Here is an 8,414-nt window from a genome sequence, read left to right as displayed (position 1 = left end):
CGACCCGGAACCGTGATTTAATCCGCGACACCCATCGGATTTGTGGCTCAATCAAAATTAATACAATTAACGTGTAATCAATCCAATTGCTAGTATAAATAGGTCTATAGTCTTTAGTTGAATTTGCATCAATCTTCTGTTCTCTCTACAACACTCCCCTTTGCACTCAATTGATTCATCATACATCGGATTTCGGCCAACTCGTCCACCATCTCCCCGTCACAATATGAGGTAATTTTTACATGGTTTATAATAGTTTTTAACCGATAAACAAAACCCCCATCTTAGTTTTAACAGACATAGATCAGAATTGATGGATTGAACTCTAGGATTTTCGGAAGAAGATGACCTTTTGATTTAATACATATATTCTTTTTTTTATCATTAATTCAAATCAAATAGATAGTCCACTTGGTTAAGACGAGTGTATGCATCCAGAAGGACCCGGGTTTGAATCCAGGTCATAGCAGCCTGTTTGATCTTTTTTTTTTAAACCTTCTCCATTTATGAAAATAAACCAAATAAATTATAACAAATCAAATAAAAATATTTTTAAACTAAATAAAATTTTTATAAATTATAATTTATCGTGTCTAACTAAAACCCAACTTCCATATTTCGTTAAACCATAAAAAAATTAATATTTCATTTCCGTTACGTAATTCCTTAACTTTTCAACCCCGTTAAAATCATTAAAACTAATTTATGTTTTCGTTACTTTAATAATTTTATAATTCGTTACACCGTTAAAATAAGTGAATTCCGATACTCTACATTAGCTCGCTTAGATTCAATTCGTTAGTGTATAATTCGTAAGCTTAAACCGTTTATAATTCGTGAACATTAACTCGTTAATTTTATTTTGTTATTAATATTATTCCGTAAACTTATACATAATAAACTTGTTTTGATAAACCATTAAATCTAGTTCTAACTCATAGACGTTAATCCCAACTCGTACAAATATTATATCTCGTATATTTCCGTTAGGTAGGAACCAACTATGTAAGGCCCCGTTCCCGTTAACCCTACTTTGGTGTTGGATTTACTCATAACCACAGTTCTAAAATCAGAGTTAATAAAAACTTTCGCGGAATAATTAAAACTTCATGCATTACATTACAAAACATCAAATCATGTCTTAATATACAAGTTGTCTTTTCATAAATATTAACATAAAATAGTCATGACACTTTTTCATGGATGTCAGTCTCTTTAGCTTGTGCCATGTGTCCCTCCTCAAGCCAGCTGCTTCAACTAATTTGCCTGCGTGCATACTAAAAGTCAGCTACGCTGAGTGAGTTCTAGTTAATCAATTAACATACATTACATTCATACCATACTCATACATGTCCGGAGATACGTATTCATACCTTATTTACTATCACTTCTTTCATACATACTTTACATACATGCATACGTTCTTACAAACTTTATTTCATAAAACCCTATGGTATACCATAAGCTATTCTACCTTATACATCACAGATATTATAAGGGTCTGGTCCCTAACATCACAGATATTATAAGGGTCTGGTCCCTAACATCACAGATATTATCAGGGTCTGGTCCCTATCATCTCAGATATTATGAGGGTCTGGTCCCTAACATCTCAGATATTATGAGGGTCTAGTCCCTTCTGTCTCGAATAACCATACCTTTATCATAAGTGCATACTTTACATATCTTCTAGTTATAGATATATATACATACTCGTTCATACAATCATTATGTAACAATACATTCAATACACAATCATACACGTATTATACACTTACCAATCAACTAAGTGTATTATCTACCACATAGGAGTATGCACACAGCCCCGAAAACATAGCAGTTAAATGGGCTAGAACTCACATTGAGTCGGTTTCTCTCGCCGTTAACGTTAATGCCCTTCCTTAGTTGTGCACGGCTAACTGTACAATACATTACGCGTGTCAATTATCCATTACTACTACTTCCTACATCTAAGTTAATGAAACCCTCAACTAACGGGGGTCCGGGGGCAGCGCCCCTGGTAGAGGGGTCTAAGGGCCGCAGCCCCTAGCAGGGTCCAAGGGGCAGAGCCCCTAGCTGGGGTTGAGCTGCCAGGTCAGCTCGGAAAAATTTTATTTTCAATAACAGTCCTTTAACAAAAATGCATCAAAAAATGAATTTCACGAAATTTTGCATGGAAGAATTTCGCTTCGCATGGAATTTCGCTTCGCTTGACTTTTTCGCTTCGCATGGCTGTGCGATGCGAAATATCGATTTCGCTTTGCATGGCTATGCGATGTGAAATCGACTTATGCGAAAATATATCGTTTTCTTCATTTTTTCCATTTTAAGCCAAATTACTCCGTGACTCTTCCTTAGGACCCGATTTTACCCCTTTTTATGGGTTTTGGGTTGTACCAACTTTGTATACCCGTGTTTTATGAGGTCCGAACATCACCTTTTTGTCCTATATCATACCTTTGAGGTTATAACTCACCAAGTTTATGTTTTTATTACATCTTACAACCCGATCTATCATTCTATCAGTTTGCATGTCGAATTCGATCGTAATACTTAACCTTTTTAACCAAAACTCACCTTTTTCTTCGGGTTCGGTTCGGAACTAAACACTACGTAGATTTGGACGTGCTCTTGTTGTTTGAAGACACTTGAACACCAAGATCTTCCTTGCTTTAGCCCGAATTCGGATTCGGGTCTTGAGAGAAAATGTGTGTTCTAGTGTGTGTGTGAACGGAAGGAAATGGTGAAAGGGTGGAGGGTTTGGGTTTATATAGGGGGGTTACGGGCCCCACAACCCACTCACAATCCCAATTCCAAATATTATCCAAACACTTAACACACAACTAATTTAACGACACACAGTTAATAACAAAACTTTCTGTTATTTATTATTTAACAAAAGTTGGATGTTACAAACTAATATTAAAATAATAATAACTCGTTAAAGTACCGTTGAAACATAAAATACTATTAAAATAATCGAATGCCTTAAAATTTGTAAAGAATTATAATAAAATAGTAAATAATTCCCAATAAATTTATACATTATTTAACCTTAATAATCTCGTTGGATTAGTCGCTAATTTTCGTATTATATTTATAGTTCGTACGGATCGTTCGCTTCAGTTCCTTTGACGCTTTCGGTTTACCTTTACTTTTCGCATCAATCTCTAAGGTGAGTTTTCTCACCACCACTTTTAAAACGTTTTCATATTTTGGGGTAGCTTGTATCCTACAAAACTTCAAGTATTTACTATTTGCTTACAAACTACAATTCATTATATGGACTTGTGTGTTACTCGATTATTTGCTTGAATTTACTTGCACGTGGTAGCCTCAATAAGTATGATCATACGCCCCCCTTTGCACTCAGGTCCATTTGTATCGAGTGGAAAAGGGCCTCATCATCCGAGTACGTTGGTTGTTACCAACTGGAAAGGACCTTATTTGCGCAATTACCCGAGGACGTTGGTTGATACCAACTGGAAAGGACTTTACTTGCTCGTTTATCACTTGTCCATGACTTGTATTATTTTTTACGTATTATATCAAACTGTGGGAATCTCACAAGCTATGTTCGTAGCTCACTTTATTTTATACATATGTTACAGGTGTAAAGATACGAGGATGAAAGTTAGAAGACACATAGCATGCCTATATGATATTCAAAGAACAACTTATCACTGTTTATTTATTTGTTACAACTTGTGTTACTTGATAAACTTGTGTTACATGAAGATTTAAATAAAATAATGTTATTATGGTCACCTAATAGTGTCACGTGTGTTTGAGCAATCTGTACGTCACACTCAGGCGTTTCCGCTTTAGCCGGGGTGTTACATAAATCGAGCTGGCTCAGCTCGGCTCGATTTGGCTCCAGTTTACTGATAGTATTAACTATTATATGCAACCTTCAAGTTAAACTAAATATCTGGTTCGAGTTCACCGATAATATTAACGGCGTGGCGGCGGAATAAGCAGCGGCGCATTGGTGACTGGTGACGGAGTGGCGGAATAAGCAGAGCAGCGTGTGACTTTAATTGGGAATAAGCAGAGCAGCGTGCGTATGCTAATTGAGTGGTAACGAGTAATGGAGTGGCTGTGGGCTTTTCAATGTTACAGAGCTGCAGGTGAATGTGATATTAGGGTTGAAGTTTGAAGGAGCAGATTGTATTGGTGATAGGGTGGTGAATTGGTGATAGGGTTGTGGATTTGTGGATATTTTATTTAATTGTATTGGGTCAAAAAAGAAAGCCCATACAATCGGGCTAGATAATTAAATGCATGTATATGTTATAATTAATTAAAATAAAATAGTTCGAGCCTATTGAGCGAGCTCGAGTCGAGCCGGGGCTTGCTCAGGCTCGGCTCGTTTAGAAATCGAGTCAAGCTCGGCTTGGCTCGATTACAATCGAGCCGATTTCGAGCGAGCTTTCTCCGAGCTTTTTTCGAACGAGTTTTGAGCAAGCTTCAAGCCACGAGCTTTTTAAACAGCCCACTTAAAGTACATTTATCAAGATATTGATAAATGTTTCTATCATTTAATCCCTCATGAGCTCTTTGAATCTCGACCAATTTTTTATGAACAGTCTCCAATTTTACATAATTAATAGGATTCCTAAAGGTACTGATATAAATGTTCTGTTCATGGGCTATCGCTAGTTGAATTCTTTAAATCTTGACCAATTATATGTGAAGCACTTTTCAGTAAATTTTCCCATTTAACATATCAACTACGAAAATTATGAACAATTATATCATTTCTAATTGTAAAAGCTTTTAACGTAGTTAAATCGACCAGTCATTGAATCCGTTGGCAATCATTGATCAATCTACTGTAGAAGTCAAAAAATAAATATATTTCATATATATTTTGAATCGTTTTTGTTACAGATACGATTCGGTTTTTGATATTTTCCACACTCCTATGGAGGATGTAACTATTTATTTAGTAATAAAAGAATCCACCCATATATATATGATCAAGAAAACTATTAACAAGAGTCATCATTGCTAAGGTGTTGTTTGTTTTTCTGAAAAAGGTCTGCGCAGACTCTTTTGTCTGCGCTGCGCAGAATTGATATCTGCAGGCTATTTGTTTTCTCGAATACATTTCATTAAAAAACTTCTGCGCAAGTTCTTCTTGGTGCAGACTTAGCCCATCCATTTCTAAGATCTTCCAAGGTTTGCAAAAGGTTAAAACACCACCCCAGTATTTGCCACCACCACTACCCACCACCGCTGCCCACCACCCACCGTCCACCACCACCCATCCACCGCCCGTCACCACCACCACCACCATCACCCACTGTTCGCCACCACCATCGTCCACCCCCACCACCCACAACCCACCGTCCGCCACCACCATCGTCCGCCGCCACCACCACCACCCACCGTCTGTCACCACCACCGTCCACCACCCACCGTCTGCCACCACCACCACCACCCACCGTCTGCCACCACCACCATCCGCAGCTACCACCGCCTACTACCACCAACCACCATCGCCTTCTACCACCACCATCGCTTTCTACCACCACCACCCACTACCACCCACCGTCCGCTAGGGGTGTGCATGGGTCGGTTTGGGGCGGTTTTGAGCTAAACCCATAACCATAACTGATATGTCGGTTAATGAAAAACCATAACCATAACCGACCCATTATGGCGGTTGTGGTTAATCGGTTTTGTAGGTTATAGTGAGTCGGTTATGGGTCGTTTAACCGGAACCAAAAAAATATAATTGGGCTTAAAACTTTGGTACCAATTATTATAAAAAACGACATGACATGGTATACCAAAGTATATAATTTTTAATATTAATACCAAATATTCAAAAAATTATGACATTATATAATCCATCAATGAAATTCAACTTAATTTGATAATAAATGTTAAACCAAAAATATCGAAATGATATAAATGGGTCGGTTCGGTTATGGCGGTTTTGGAATTATCTTTAACCAAAACTAACCCGTATTTGGCAGTTTTTAAAATTTTATTAAACCGACCCACTGATTATATCGGTTATTGGTTAAAATCGGTTCAATTTTTTTGGTTATGGTTCAGTTAAACGGTTATGACGGTTAAGTTGCTCACCTAGGCGTCCGCCACCACTATCCACCACCACCACTATCACCATCCAGCACAACCATCACCCACTATCACAGTTCGTACACCACTACCTGTTTATTTTAATAATATACATACGTTAAAAAATAAACACTCTTTTTTCTTGTAGACTGCAGAGATTTGGCCTATCTCTTTTTCTACAGATATCTGCAGACGTGATCCCGCATACTACAGATATTTAGTTCTGAAAAAACAAACAGCACCTAAATTTGATATCAGAATTCAATAATTTCATTTATCAAACATTTAGAAAAAGAAATATACATAATTAGCCTCATCATGATCCTAAGTATATAAAATGCCCACACATTCTTAAGAGTTTTTTCCTTTTCTTTTTTAATATTTCTTTTTAGGGCTTTATGGTAGGCTACTCTTCTAGTCTATCTTGTTTTTACGTATATTCTATACACCCCACAACTATATATTAGTTTCCCTACCACTTTTAATAAACAAAACTAAAAACAAAATAGAATTAGAAGCTTGAAATGCATCTTCTATCTTCTATTTCTTTTATTCAAGTCTTGTTTCCACACTTTCCCTATATCTTGAGAAATTTTAATGGCGTCAGCAGATGCACCAGCTAATCCTCTTCTGGTGAATCCTGATGCATATAGTCCATGCTTTCCTTTCCACCCATTTGGAAATGGTGTCTTTGGGAAGCCATTTTTAGCAAAGAATTCTGTCTCCTGTTTATCAAAAATATAAAAATTTATTCAGTCTAACTAAAATCACACAATCTTTTTACCAAAAAAGCAAACAAAAATGTAAGATTTTGCATGTTGCTCACCTGAAGCCAGTAGGGTACGTTGCTGCAATATCCAGTTGCTAAAACAACCGCATCAATGTCAAGTGTTTTGCCATTGACAAGTTCTACTGAGTTGCGGTTGAACCGTTTGATTGCTGGGACAACGGTGATATCACCTGACCGAATTTTCTGGAGGGCACCGATGTCGAGAACCGGGGTTTTTCCATAATGGTTTTTGAGTTGTAATGGACCTAAAGATGGTCTTTTTATGCCGTACTTTTGTGTGTTCCCTAAAATGAACCATGATAATGTTAGCAGAAGGTTGTCAACCAGCCATAAAGGTAGCCACCGCATCAGTATCATGGCTAGATCAAATGTAGACTTTCCCATAATTTCACGTGGCAAAACATGAACCTGTAAAGATATTAGATGAATTAGATGTTACATTGTATTGGGAATTAGTTTTCTTGAAAAAATATTTAATCTTTTTGATATTTTCAAATTTTCAAGATTTTTGAAATTGAAATTTAATTACTTACCGAGCTTCGAACCACAATGGATGGTTTGGCATTGTGATTAGAGAGGTCAAGTGTGATCTCCATGCCGGAATTTCCACATCCAACAACCAATACCTTCTTTCCATTGTATTTCTCGCCCGATCGGTAGTCTTTAACATGAATGACTTCACCAGAGAACTCATTTAGTCCATCTATTTCAGGCACTACCCCCTCAGCGTTTTCTCCTGTTGCCACCACAAGCATTTGACATATATACTCCGTCTCAGACCTAGTTGGCTCAGTTGTTGAGACTGTCATGACCCGCCAGAGATGGCAGTCTTCGTCGTACTTGGCAGATACGACACACTCATTGAATTGCGGCTTGATGTCAAACTTTTGTGCGTAGTTCTCGAGATACGCAATGAATTGTTTCTTTGTTGGGTACTCGGGGTATTCCTCGGGAAAGGGTAGTTTGGGAAGTTGGCAAAACTTCTTTGGGAGGTGAAGTTTTAGTCGGTCATATGTTCGGTTTTGCCATAATGAAGCAATGCAGTCAGATCGCTCAATCACTACAAAGGGAACACCTTGTTCTTTAAGGCAAGCCGAGACGGCTAGCCCTGAGGGTCCAGCCCCTACTATGACAGGGCCGTTGACCCATACACACCGGCGATCAAAGAAGTCGTTTTGATCCAAAAACTTACACATTCTTAGAAATTTCTTGGGATACAAGCGAGGTGAAATTTTGAAGTGAACAAATTTAGGAAGAGCTATTTTTGTATGTTTGAAAGTGAAGGTGAGGTGATTGTTGTTGGGATGAAAGGGGAGGTTATGCATAAGATGTATATATAGGAGGTGGGAGTCAACAATTAATGCTTTTTAGAGAAGCCGTTCTCAAATCATAAGCTAGATTTCTTTTATTCATTTAGCTTTATCTTAATAATAACTAGAATCTTATATATGTATTATATATATATATATGTATATGTATGTATATGGGCTCTATGTATATACACAAAATCATCATGTATCATAGTGGTATG

General features: G+C 37.4%; 1 pseudogene across 1 annotated transcript; it reads right to left on the bottom strand.

Moving 5' to 3' along the window:
* Positions 1–6,423: 6,423 nt before the first annotated feature.
* On the bottom strand, positions 6,424–8,117 carry LOC143558200 (putative indole-3-pyruvate monooxygenase YUCCA8; annotated as a pseudogene). The gene is made up of 3 exons (XR_013139693.1): positions 7,417–8,117; positions 6,920–7,291; positions 6,424–6,818 (listed from the first exon to the last, which is right to left on the bottom strand). The product of XR_013139693.1 is annotated as a putative indole-3-pyruvate monooxygenase YUCCA8 (transcript).
* Positions 8,118–8,414: the final 297 nt, after the last annotated feature.

Source organism: Bidens hawaiensis, unplaced genomic scaffold (assembly GCF_021521415.1).
Source record: "Bidens hawaiensis isolate Kalapana, Puna unplaced genomic scaffold, B.hawaiensis_p1.1 tig00019354_1, whole genome shotgun sequence".
NCBI lineage: Eukaryota > Viridiplantae > Streptophyta > Magnoliopsida > Asterales > Asteraceae > Bidens > Bidens hawaiensis.
The sequence above is the reverse complement of the archived record's forward strand: the minus strand, read 5'-3'. Positions and strand labels throughout refer to the sequence as shown.